Raw genomic sequence first — 14,086 nt, 5'->3', positions numbered from 1 at the left:
TAAGTCCCCAGCTTGAGTTGAAGACGTTGGTGTAGCAGGGCCATCAGAGGGTGGTGTAGATGGTCCTGATGCAGTGTCGCTGTGTTGAGGAGGGGCTAGCGGAGAAGTTACATCTTCAGCGCCACCATCTGTTACATTTGCATGAATTGACTGTGCAGAAAAGTTGGCGTTGTCTTCGAGAGATGAAGCCTTATGCCGCTTCTCCATGGATGAAGGAGGAGTGCAAAACTTGAAGTTTCAGTTGAAGCCATCATCTCGAAGATCGTCTTCAGGGCCGAGCATGGTCAATGTCTTCCATGTGCACTTGCATGTCTCATGGGCCACAAATGAGTTATTGGTTGATAAGTTGCGAACGTGGTTGATATCAGATACATGATTCTACATCCACCGCTTGGTCCATTCACGGTGTCTATCCTGCTTTTGATGAAGAGAGACTAGAAGCTCTACGTTTGTCATAACGTGAACCCTGCTAGGTTGGAACAGTTGGGGCACCGTGCTAGCGGTGGCTTCGGTAGCAGCTGCACTTGGCTGAGGGCAACGAATGGCACCAATTAGTTTTTCCTTGGCTGGATCACTTGGAATAAGAAACCCTTCATCATAAGTAGTGCCACTTGTGCCTTCCACAATTATATTCTTGCCCTTGGAAGGATATATGTCTTCATGAATGACTTCGACCTCATGAAGAAACACAATATGGTTTCGAGCAGAAGGCATGTATAGAGTTTCCGTCCTTCGCTTGATGAAGTGCATGACCCATGGCGCATATACATTAGATTGAAAAGGGTTCATGCCGGAAACTGCAAGTTGACGCAAGAAGAAATATTGAAGATTGAAGAGAATGACATAGACAATGTTATATACTATTGTCTTCAGAGCATTAACGAGTTTGTGTGAAGATGAATGCCCCTTGATCGCCCAAAAAGTATGGCGAATAATATGATAACTAGTCTTCGGCAAGTAATGAAGATCCTCAACAAAGAATTTCGTGGGCAAGGGGGCATCAGGTGCCATTGGCTTCATGAATGTGAGCACTTCAGTCATATTTGGATTTGCCACATGCAATGTGCTCTTTGTGGCTTCAACATAGGTCGTAGATTGAGGATGAAAGTCTTCGCCCAATGCAGCAAGAGGGATAGTGGCGAAGAGATCGCTCGCAGGGGCCTCGATGTGATCATCTCTTATCATGAAGTCCAAAGCCCATGTCTTCAGATTTGTACCATATCCAAAAATGTGGAGAGTTGCATAAAAATTGAAGAATAAGTTCTTCATTCCCGTCTTCCTTGTCAACGACAAAGGGCCACATACCAACATCCCGAAGACAATCCAATGCCCGCTCAAAGCAAGGCAATCCACTCATAGCTTCAAGACTAAGACACATATGATGGAAGATCTGGAAGATCTTGTTCTGGCCATACAACACACACATGTAGGAGTTACGTTGTTGTGTGCTCCGGAAACGATCAGATTGAATCTTCTGACGTTTGTATGAATTTCTGTGAGAGTCTAAGAAGGTATTGCCAAGTCTGAAGCCTTTGACATTGAAGATCATCCGATTTGTTGGGCCTTGTTGGCAAATAGATGGAAGTCTTGGCATTGGGTTCATAACTCTGGTACGACGATGGATGTTCAATTCATATTGAGGTCCCATTCTTGGTGGTGGAACTAGCTTCGACCACTTAACTAGAATCGTCTCTCCTTCACGATTGCAGGCCATGACAATGTTTTTAGCATTATCATCAGTCGATGGTGTCCTTGGGATAGGAGGATCATCAGGAAATGGGGCATTAGCTTCTCCCATACCAGCTTCAGTAGGATGGGGCTCACGTGGAGCTTCAGTGGTCTCGGTTGTTATATCTTCTGTAGCTTTGGCTTCGACTTCAGGCTGCTGACTTGAAACATCTTCAGTCTTAGGGGTGACCTCGACTGTTGCAGTTGGATCTGCATGTACATCCTCCTTGGGTATGCTTGTCATAGAGCTAGCTGGTGGCCTAGGGCCTTTGCCTAGCCTTTTGAGGGGCGATGCATGCACAAAATCTTCAACCTCCATGTCTTCGAATGGAGATTGAGGTGACATAAGCACTGGAGTTGATACCTGAACCGGAGGAGTACGAGGAATGACTACATGTAGAGGTGTGTTGGTATGAGATTCTTCCCAAAGTTCATTGGGAACAATTGGTATTGGAGGAGAACTATTGTCCACATGTTCACTGACCTCGGTCAGTGGCAATGATACCATAGGTGCATTTAGTTGAGGCACTAGTTCTGGTTCTTGCTCCACATTGTCTTTGTGGATAGCTTATGCAGGGACAATGTCTTCAGCTGCATTTGGGTCAACAGCTGGAATATCTTCAGCATCATGAGCAGCTTCATGAGTCCGTGTGGGAGCAGACTCATGAAGAACGGCTCATATCTCAATATTTTCTGAAGATGGAGGAGATATAGAAATGGGCATCAAAAAAGGGGTTACTCTTGAGCAGGTGGAGTCACAGAAGGAACTTCAGGGGCACTTGGGCCTTGCTCAAAGACTTGGAATTCTTTGTCTTTGGCTTCGTGCAGGTTGTGCTTCATTAGTTGGCACAGTCTTGCGTTTCCTGGTTTCAGCCTCAGCCAACTTAGTATTTTTGCTGGATGTAGCACAAGAAGGACAAGGTGTTCTTGAGCCAACGAAGCCACATGGAAAGATTATCTTCAGCACATCTTGGCTAGCGGGGACAGTGTTTGAAGACTTTAAAGCCTGCTTTCACTTCTAAAGAATTCGTGGGTTAATAGGAGGTTGGCCAAGAGCCTTTTGTTTGAGCATCCTATTATACGCTCGAACCATTTTCTCTGATTTTTTCTTCACGCGCCTAGGGGCACTTTTAGCGTCTTCAAGACACTTTTCGAACTCAGCCTTCAGATCATCCATTGTTTTCTTGTAGCCTTGGATTTCCTTCGCACTAAGCTCATGAACGTTCTTCTTGAACATCGCCCTCTCATAGCAAACTTTTCATGTTGTTGAGCAGACAATTGTGCCACTGTTACCTCTTTGTTCATCAGCCCTTGAAAAGTGACACTCGGCACAATGGGGAGTTGAAGGGCATCTATGGAGAGGGTGGGTGAGCAAATCATTCATTAATAAACTGGTTGAGGATATATGCATGAAAGAGAGGCATATCTTCAAGAAGTTTGCTTATTGTTCTTTTTCCTGAATAATATTTGCAAGGTTTCATCATCAAATTCATCGTCGGAAAGATCAATGATATCATCACGATCCATCAAGGTGATGGATGGCTTCGCCACACGGCCAGCAGTTTGCTTCCACTTCAGCTTCAGAGAGTTGTGTGACTCATACTTAGTCTGCAAACTGGATTTCAGAGGAGCAACATGAGTGGTCCTGGGTCGCGAAGCATTTGGTGTTATTGGAGTGGGCTTTGAATCCCTTGAGTCCTTATGCTTTGAAGCCTTCTTTCTTTTCATTGATTTCGGATCAACAGTGGGAGCTTCTCATCGGCCTCTTCAGTTGTGGTTCCTATGTTTGCAATACATTGAGCCTGATGCCCAAGATAGCTTCATAGCTTTCCCAAGTTTTGGTGACACTGGGATTTGCTTGGCGTCGACCTTTCTATTCATATGAATATTTCTATAGGTTATATCAGTCCATGGAGCTCGGACTGCATTCTTTTCATCATACTCGCGTGTGACAAAACAATAAAAGAACCATTCTTCGACCCAATATCTTCGGGTTCATTGGACCATGTTCTTGCATTGTTGGTAGCTCTCCTCGGGATGAGACTTATATTTTCCATACAGTTGTGCTCGAAGATCTTGAACTGTATTTAGACACCTTTGTCTTCCACCCTTCTTGGGTGCTTGATCCTTGACCATTGTCTTCGTCTTAGGAAATGACTTCAAGGGAATTAGGCAAACGTGAACTTGCTTTAGCTGAGTCCACATGTATGTGCAAGTAGTCTGCAAATGAATTCACGCCATGAGATCCAAGTGATTCTGCTGCGGACATGTACTTCTGAAAGAATTAGATATTCGAAGGGAATAGGAGAGGTCATATGCATTCCCACAAGATTTTGAAGATAAAAACATGGTGTGAAGACAATGACCTCATATCGCGAAGACATTCACTTTTGCATAGGATATGTTGGTTCCACATTTGTGCAAATTATAAAAAACTTTTACAAATGGGGAACCGACCCATATTTTCAACATAAGTGAAAGCACTTAGCATTTTATGAGATTGATGTTTGATTGGTGTCCAAAACGATATGGAAAAATAGCAATGAAAGATATTTCGAAAGCTTATGGATCAAACAAACAGTAAAAATCAGATTTTAATTACCGCAAAGATGAACACTAATGAACAGCTCGACGGGGTGAAGAAGCCAAGCGGTTCGATCTGCCACACCCTAACTTGGTGGTGGCACACAACTACGGCTGCGGCACTTCAAAGACAATCCACGACTGTCATGGTTTTGTCACGGCAGATGTCCTCGTGAAAGGACTTAGAGATGGAGCCATTGCACCTTGGTAGCGACTCGAAGGGGGTGAGCGAAAGCGAGACTCAGATTTACCCAGGTTCGGCCCCTCGTGAGGAGGTAAAAGCCTACGTCCTGCTTTGCGTGGATTAATGGTGGTTTCGATTACAAGGAGGGCGTAACTCGCCTGACCTAGCTCTCGATTCTCTCTCACTCGCCTGACCTCTCCCTCGGACTAGCCTTGATATACAGGTCGAGGCCCTAGGGTTTACAAAGTCCTGCCATGCTACTCTTTGTGGCTTTCCTTATCTCTAAGTCGTCGTGTCCTCCACGATCAGGAGCTTTCTTGGTAATCCATCATCCGCACGACCTCTTGAACCGCCATCCAGCTTCTGGGCCGCGGGACGCGCAGTAAATGGTAAGTCGCACCTTTGGTGACCCGGCCCACTAAGGGCGGGTTACCCACAGGTAATATCCCCAACATTAGGCCCCAGATTGTCCTGAATTTATTCATGTCAATAAACCTCCACCAATTTGGGGCGACTCGTACCATTTCTATCATTCGATGAACGATAAGTCGCCACCCGTTGTAATTTGATATGAGTCGCCGTGTAGTCTTGGATGACATCACCTCGTCCCTTTAGTTCCGGGGCTTTTAGCACTGCAACCATCAACGGATCTTTTGTTGATAATCACTTATCCCGAAAATCTAGGCGCCATCATCGCAGTCTCTGACTTGTCGCCTCGATATCCGCCTTGATAGCCTCGATTTCTGTTCCTGCCCTTTAAATAACAAGAGGAGAAATGGGGGGGAGGAAACCCCGTCACCTACCTCCATCTCTTCCTTGTCTTCCTAGCGCTCTTACTCTTCGAGCACCAGCGCCCCGGCGTCGTCACCGGCTCCTAGAGCTCCTCCATCGACTGTGGTCTTCCGGGCGCCAAGAAGCACGAAGTACTGCGCTTTCGTCCCCGACACCAATCTCCTTTTCCCAGGTACACACATTCCCCTATTAGGGTTAGGCCGAGAACACCATGACCATTGCTTCCTGCGAGCTAGCTTTCGTGACGCGACGAACGTCCTTACCTACCTTAGATCCATTTCATATTTTCACAATAGACTTTAGGCAGTAGCAAACTACGACCATTTTATCACGTCTTTTCGTTAGCTTAAACTTTCATGTCGTGGATCCAATGTTGTCACTACCTTATGCCCATAACTTTCTACCATTATTTCGAGCGATATCCCTTTATTTTGATCCACACGTAGATCCATAGTTTACTGCCTGTTTTTAGAAACATGTTTGCTCGTCTCTCGAGAATATCCCTAAGGAAAAAGAACCCCTGAGAGTCGCCGTTTAGCTCCAGCTTCCATAGCGACTTAAATTTATCACCATAGCTATGACCCTTCTCTTTCCAATTTGAAGGGCGAGTTACAATACTTCGAAGATACTTCCATGAATCGCCCGAATAACGGGTTATGATGTATGTCACCCATTTGGCGAGTTACCAAATCCTTTCCGAACATACCGTAGACCCATACCGGCGAGTTAGAATACTTCCTAGTTGTTACTGAATCGCCTCGTTCCCCTCTGTTTTGTAGTCAGGGCCATTACGAACTGCGACTGGTTACTGACAAAAATCGATGATGCCACTCTTGAAAAGTTTGTTAAGGCGAGTCTTCTTGACAATAAGGAAACCATCGGTTGGAGAACCGCCCCGGTCAAGTTGACTCCCAACCCCGTGGCAGGAGAAGTAGCCATCTTTACCGATTACCTCGAACGAGGTTTTAAACCGCCCGGGTCAAAGTTTTTTCGAGACGTCCTGCATTTCCTTAATGTTCATCCTCAAGACCTCGGACCCAACTCCATCAGCAACCTGTGTCAGTCCAGGTCTTTTGTGAGGTATATTTGCAGAGAGAGCCCATAGTTCCTTTATTTTGGAACTTCTTCCATTTGAATCGCCAGACCGAGTTTCCCAACAATCCCAACCATGAACTTGGAGGAGTCAACATTCAAAGACGCCACGAGCGTGGATATCTAACAGTCGTTCTGCCCAACCATCCCAAGGACTAGGCCGAGTCATGGTTTTATTGCCGGGATACCTCTCCACCTGGCGAAAACCCTCTTCCGGGCTTCAGAGAAGATCGCCTGCCCATGAACTTTAAACTGCCCGAGAAGCTCACAGAGGAAGAAGAGTCAGAGTTTATCCCCATTTTCTCCGAGTTAAAGTCTTTGACCAACAACGGGCTCATCGGGATTGATCTATTCCGCTGCTGGATAGAGTGGAACATCCTTCCCTTGAGTCGCCGAGACGGGCTAATGTATGAATATGATGGTACGGTAGACCATCTGCAGTGCTTGAGTCGCAAAAGACTCTCGGAGAGTGAAATTGTCGGAATTATCAAGAATAAAAACCGCTGAGACCTTGGAAGAATGTTCCAAGATTGGGCTCAAGGCCTTCTGTCACTCCAACCCAGTGGCGCCAGTAAGAATCCAAGCCGCCTTTCGTCTTTTTATGCTTACCAATGCTCTTGGTTTGAAATTCGCTTCTATTCATCAGAAAACTGATCCATTTTGGCGAAGGGGCCCCAAAGTGACCGCCCAAAAGACCACCAAGCCGCCACCAAAAAGGAAGAAGAAGGCAAGCAAAAGTAAAGCCACCACCAAAGATTCATCTTTTGTTGGCGAGTCATAAGCTGACGAAGCGCATTCAGAGGTAAGGCTTCCCCCTCACTCATTATCTATGTATTCCGACTTATGTTTATACCATGCGTCTTTATGTGTAGGGCGAGGACAATTTGGCGTAAACGTTGGCGACCCATGCTCAGTGCTGGCAGAAACCTACCTCATGAGGTCGGGTGTCCTGCCTTCCCTCACGAGCTGCGGCAGGTCCACTGGCTGTCGAGCCGAGCTTTCAAGCCCGAATTGACGGAAAAATATTACAGAAAGCCTGACTGATACGTCTCCATCGTATCTACTTTTCCAAACTCTTTTGACCTTGTTTTGGACTCTAATTTTCATGATTTGAATGGAACTAACCTGGACTAACGTTGTTTTCAGCAGAATTGCCATGGTGTTGTTTTTATGCAGAAATGAAAGTTCTCGGAACGTCCTAAAAATTTACGGAGAATTTTCTAGAAAATATGAAAAATACCTTCGTAAAGATCCACCGGAGGGGACGGGCCAATGGGCCACAAGCCCTGTAGCCGCGGCCTCCCCCCCTGGCCGCGGCTACCAGGCTTGTGGGGCTAATTCCCCCCTCGTCTCTTTGTTAATCCCAATTTCTTCTAAACAACGATATGTGCTTTTAATTTTGGTGCCTTTGTCTCAGAGCACAAGCGAAGAGAAGGAAAACCGGCGACCTATCTTCTGCTCCCAAAACATCTCACGCCTTAGGCACGAGCACGTCTGTCCCTGAGATTGATGAAGAGCAAGCGGAGGCTCATGATATTCCTACGGACGATATTCCCGAAGCCGGGGATGACTCTCCCGTAATTTTGAAGGAAACCGCTGATAAGGTTAACCCGCCAAGCCCTCTCAAGGCGACTGACGATCCAGACGACGTCGTGGTCACCGGTACTCGCTATTCCACTCCTCCGGTTGCAGTACTTTCCAAGCATACCTCCAAGGAATCTCGCCCTTCTCCTGATCAAGACACAAGTAAATTCAAGCTCCCCCAGTATGAGAAGCTGGAATTCGACCAACTTTGTTCTGGCTTCGCAAGTCATTTGGAGAGGGATTATGAGATGAATAAAAGCTTGATTCATCTTATGAGGGTTAGGCATGAGGTACGCCTATTTATATATTTTCCTGCACCCATTAGCCTTCCAAGGGCCGGCTCATCTTTTGAAAGGTGAGTCGGGTCTTTGAATATACTAAAAATCTTCAACCTATAGCCCCCAAGGGCCGGGTCATCTTTTGAAAGATGAGCCGGGTCTTGAAAAAATCTTCAACCTGTAGCCCCCAAGGGTCGGGTCATCTTTTGAAAGAAGAGTCGGGTCTTTGAAAAAATCTTCAACCTGTAGCCCCCACGGGCCGGGTCATCTTTTTAAAGATGAGCCGGGTCTTTGAAAAAAACTTCAACTTGTAGCCCCCAAGGGCCAGGTCATTTTTTTAAAGATGAGCCGGGTCTTTGAAAAAAAACTTCAACCTGTAGCCCCCAAGGGCGGTCTTTGAAAAAAAACTTCAACATGTAGCCCCCAAGGGCCGGGTCATCTTTTGAAAGATGAGCCGGGTCTTTGAAAAAATCTTCAACATGTAGCCCCCAAGGTCCGGGTCATCTTTTTAAAGATGAGCCGGATCTTGAATATGGTATGATTTTGAAGAAAATCATACATTAGCCCCCAAGTATCAGGATTATTGCTTGCAGTAATGCTGAAACTTGTCTCCCCAAATTTGATGTGCAGGAGTGTGTGACCCAGACTGAGTCGGCTGTAGTCGACTTAAGGAAAAATCTGGTTGAACAACAAGACGCCCAATCCGAGTTGGAAAGGAAACACCGCTTAATTCAGCCTGAGCTGGAGAAGATGAAAGCTGACGAGAAATTTTTTGAGAAGAAAGCCAAAGCTGACCAAGCCGCCATTCTGAAGCGTGCTGAGCAGGCAGAGGAAAAATTGGAAGCCGCCCAGCAAGAGCTTTCCGGCTTAAAGAAACATATTTCCAATATGACTGTCGCTATGTTTGGTAAGCGTTAACCATGGACTATTGACTAATTAATCTGGTATCAAAAATTATCAAATACTGATATGCCCTTTGCACGTGCACAAGCCGTCAATCTTCCAGACGACTGCGTGCTGAAGTTAAAAGCTATATATACCTTCGCTGATCAGCTATACACCGGGGGCATGCTGACGATTAAAGCGGTGATGGGCAGCAAGGAGCCAGTCAGAACCATCAAGCACATGCTCGGCTTTCTGTCCACATTGCCTCCTCAGATAGATGAACTAAAAAGGTCAGCCGCCCCGAAGGGAGTCCTGAACACCCTGAGCCGGTGCTTAGCCTATGCCCCGGAGCTCAAACCAGAAGAAATAGCCGCCATCTACCCCGAGCTGAAGGATGAAGGGTCAAAATTCACCGAGGTGGACTATCCCGAGTTATCATAGAATCTCGCTATGCGACGACTCAACTGGAAGCTAGCTTGGATTTGAGTAAATACCAAGCCGCCTATGACGAGAAGAAAAAGAAGGTGACGCCTCCTTGATACGTCCATTTTGCATCATGTTTTCATGTTGATATTTATCGCTTCTTGGGCTGTTATTTCACTTCACGGTACAATACTTATGCCTTTTTCTCTCTTATTTTGCAAGGTTTACATGAAGAGGGAGAATGTCGACAGCTGGAATTCTGGCCTAAAAAAGGAGCAAAGATGAGATACCTATTCTACATAACTCCAAATGCCGTAAAAATCAAAGAGGATTTTGTTTCCGGATTTATAAAAAATATTGGGCCGAAGAAGCGCCGGAGGGGCGCCAGCAGGTGGCCACAAGCCTGCTTGGCGCGGCCACCCCTTGGCCGCGCCAAGGGGGCTTGTGGGCAGCCTGGTGGCCCACTGGCCCCCCTCTTCTGCTATATGAAGGTTTTCGTCTGGAAAAAAAATCAGGGGAGAGCTTTTTCGTGGATTCGCCGCCTGAGCATAACCAATCTAGAGCTCCGGCAGGACGATCCTGCCGGGGAAACTTCCCTCCCGGAGGGGGATATCGTCGCCATCGTCATCACCAACACTCCTCTTGTCGGAGGGGACTCATCACCATCAACATCTTCATCAGCACCATCTCATCTCCAAACCCTAGTTCATCTCTTGTAACCAATCTCCGTCTCGCGACTCTGATTGGTACTTGTAAGGTTGCTACTAGTGTTAATTACTCTTTGTAGTTGATGCTAGTTGGATTATTTGGTGGAAGAGGTTATGTTCAGATCCTTGATGCTACTCATTAACTCTCTGGCCATGAATATGATTATGCTTTGTGAGTAGTTACTTTTGTTCATGGGGACATGGGATAAGTCATGCTAATAGTAGTCATGTGAATTTGGTATTCGTTCGGTAATTTGATGTGGTGTATGTTGTTTTTCTTCTAGTGGTGTTATGTGAACGTCGACTACATAACACTTCACCATTATTTGGGCCTAGAGGAAGGCATTGGGAAGTAGTAAGTAGATGATGGGTTGCTAGAGTGACAGAAGCTTAAGCCCTAGTTTATGCGTTGCTTCGTAAGGGGCTGATTTGGATCCACTAGTTTAATGCTATGGTTAGACATTGTCTTAATTCTTATTTCGTAGTTGCGGATGCTTGCGAGAGGGGTTAATCATAAGTGGGATGCTTGTCCAAGTAAGGGCAGTACCCAAGCGCCGGTCCACCCACATATCAAACTATCAAAGTAACGAACGCGAATCATATGAACATGATGAAAACTAGCATGACAGAAATTCTCGTGTGTCCTCGGGAGCGTTTTTCCTCCTATAAGACTTTGTTCACGCTTGTCCCTTGCTACAAAAGGGATTGGGCCACTTTTCTGCACCGTTGCTACTTTTGTTACTTGTTGCTCGCTACGAATCATCTCACAACACAATCACTTGTTACCGATAATTTCAGTGCTTGCAGATATTTCCTTGCTGAAAAACCACTTGTCAGATCCTTCTGCTCCTCGTTGGGTTCGACACTCTTACTTATCGAAAGGACTACGATTAATCCCCTATACTTGTGGGTCATCTCTCCCTCATATGAAACTGCTATCTTGGTTCCTCGCCGACCCAAGAATCCTTTTGATCTTGACATGGACCTATCTCTCTTCCTTGATGATGAAGACGAGTTCGTTGCCCTGTCCAAGTGTAATTGGAAACTGGGCGACTTACGAATCGAAGGCGGGGAGAGCTCAAGGCAAGGTGACTCGGCGGCGGCCTGATTCGTCCATGGATCGTTTCTTCACTAGGGGATGACACCCATTTTGGCCACGCGAGCCATGTAATAGCTTTGTTAGTGTTTGTGGAAAAACAATCAGTCCGTAGTACCTTTTGATGGAAGCACTTTTATTCCTTGAATATACGCATGACTCGCCTGCAAGTTTGATGAACCAGGGAATATCATAAGTTGAAAAACAAGTTTTCACGCAGGCATGCTGCGCACAAGGGCCTCCGCCGTGGCATGCTGCGCACAAGGGCCTTTGAGCATCTCGTGATAATTGTGCGGTTCCTTCCCACTAAAGCCCCGCTTCTTCTGACGCGGGTTTCCGTTGCCGGTATTAGTATTAGCGACAAATTCTGTAGGACCTTCCTGTTGTCTCTTTTTGCCATGCCCACCATGGTGGTGGTTGCCCCGGCCTTGAAACGGAGAATGGCCCTTGTGTAACTCGCCTTTCCTGGTGATACTAGCTTTGTCGTCATCCTCCCCAGGATCCTTGGTGTCGTCTGACTCAGCATACCTGGTAAGGGAATCCATTAACTCGCCCATGTCCTGTACTTTTCGCTTAAGTCACCCTAGCTTTAGTACCAGAGGTTCGTACTGGCAGTTCTTCTCCAGGATCAACATCGCCTGAGCCGCCGAGATGCCTTCCGATGAATGAATAACTTCCGCGACTCGCCGGGTCCAATGGTGGGCTGACTCATCCGGCCGCTAGACGCAGTGTTGTAGGTAGACGATGGTCATCGGGCGCTTGCAAGTCCCTCTGAAATTCTTGATGAAACGTTCTTTTAGCTCCGCCCAGATGTTGATGGAGTTGGGTGGTAAGTTTTTCAACCACGCATGTGTCGTCCCTTCGAGCATCATAGTGAAGTACTTAGCGCAAACCACCTCATTTACGTCGAGCATATCCATTGCGAGCTCGTAACTCTCGATTCACGATCCTGGTTCGAGATCTCGTGAGTAATTAGGGACCTTCCGGGGCCCTTTGAAGTCCTTCGGCATTCGCTCGTTGCGCAAAACCGGTGCAAGGCACGATACCCCGATGTGCTTGCCCCCAACTTCCAGGGGCGCGGGAGGTGATGCCATGTAAGCCGGGTAAACCTGACCCGCCGCGACTGTTGGCTCTACTTGACGTGCGGCTCGCGCTGCATCCACAATATCTTGGGCTCGCGTGTCGGGCATCCCAAGCGGGTCGTGTTGACGGAATCGTCGCGGCCCACTGGTTACTGCGGGCAAGTCCTCATGGCGACTTCTGGTGTGACTCGCCTGAGGCGTGGAGTGCAGCCGATCGAGGCTATGAGAATATTGCGCGTGCTGGACCACGACCGTCTTCAGCATCTCGATGGCGTTTCTGGCCTCTATCTCGACCAGGGAGTTTTCGTAGATCGGAAGGGACTCCAGGTGGCGGGTAGCCGCCAACACGTTGTCTACGGGATTCGAGACGTGACCCCGTGGCATGTGGAACCGAGTTGCGTGGGCATCCATTGGTTGAGGCGGCGGCGGATTGGGCGGTGGAACCATTCCTCCCCCCTGGACAGTTTGTAAAGGCCGATTAGGACCCGTCCCAGGGGTGCGCGGAGTGTCAAAAATGCGAGTCGGATGTAAGTCGGCCGAGATGCACCCGTGGTGCCTCCTTTGGTGAACGGCGTCGGACGCGTGCTGCCGTCTCTCGAGTCGCCATCCCTCGGTGTTCAACCGCTCCATTTCTGCTGCGATTGCAGCGTGCTGCATCTTCGCCCTGGCGGCTTCTGCTTCCATGTCCCTCTGTGCCTTGGCCATTGCTTCGCGCAGCTTGGCTAGCTCGGCGTTGACAGACTCCTGATTATCGGTCGTGACTCAGGTTGCCATGAGGCTGGCGACCTACGCCGCTAGCTCCGCCATGGTTTGTGCTGGGGGTTTGGACGTTCCACCGGTATCATTGTTGCAAGTTGGATTTTTCTGACGCTGCGCTGACCCCCCCCCCCCCCCCCATGTAGATGGCGATTTGCCGACGGGACCTCTCGAAGACTTCGAGGTCCATTCCCAACGACACATCTCCGAGTTGTCCTTCCTGGAGAGGGTGGATTGACTCTGTCTCACCCATGGATGACTCGCCATCGAAATTGACTAGGGTGATCTCCTGGACCGCCACTTCGTCATGTACGTCGTTTCCCTGCGTAAAACCGACGAAGGCGTGGCGACTCCTGTCTTGCCGTGTGATGGGGAGGACGTACCTGCCTGGCTTGACGATGTCGGTGGACGTGTCCGACTCAGGTACGGGCGTCCCAATCATGTCGATGAAGATGTTGATTTTGCCAAAGGGGACTCGGTAGCCAGATTCGACTGAATCAGCTTCCGTCTCCCAAAGCGAGTAGTCGATGTAGTACCTCCCGTGGCGGCTCTTCATCATGATGCCGACCGCGTAGCTTTCTAACCCCGGTAGCGCTCCCTTCGAGAACTCAACTCCACCGTGCATAGGCCCCACGGTGGGCGCCAACTGTCGTGGTTTTGTCACGACAGATGTCCTCGTGAAAGGACTTAGAGATGGAGCCATCGCACCTTGGTGGCGACTCGAAGGGGGTGAGCAAAAGCGAGACTCGGATTTACCCAGGTTCGACCCCTCGTGAGGAGGTAAAAGCCTACGTCCTGCTTTGCGTGGATTAATGGTGGTTTTGATTACAAGGATGGCGTAACTCTCCTGACCTAGCTCTCCATTCTCTCTCACTCATGTGACCTCTCCCTGGGAC

The sequence above is a fragment of the Hordeum vulgare genome, chromosome 5H, assembly GCF_904849725.1.
Source record: "Hordeum vulgare subsp. vulgare chromosome 5H, MorexV3_pseudomolecules_assembly, whole genome shotgun sequence".
Taxonomy (NCBI): domain Eukaryota; kingdom Viridiplantae; phylum Streptophyta; class Magnoliopsida; order Poales; family Poaceae; genus Hordeum; species Hordeum vulgare.
Note: the sequence above shows the minus strand (reverse complement) of the source record.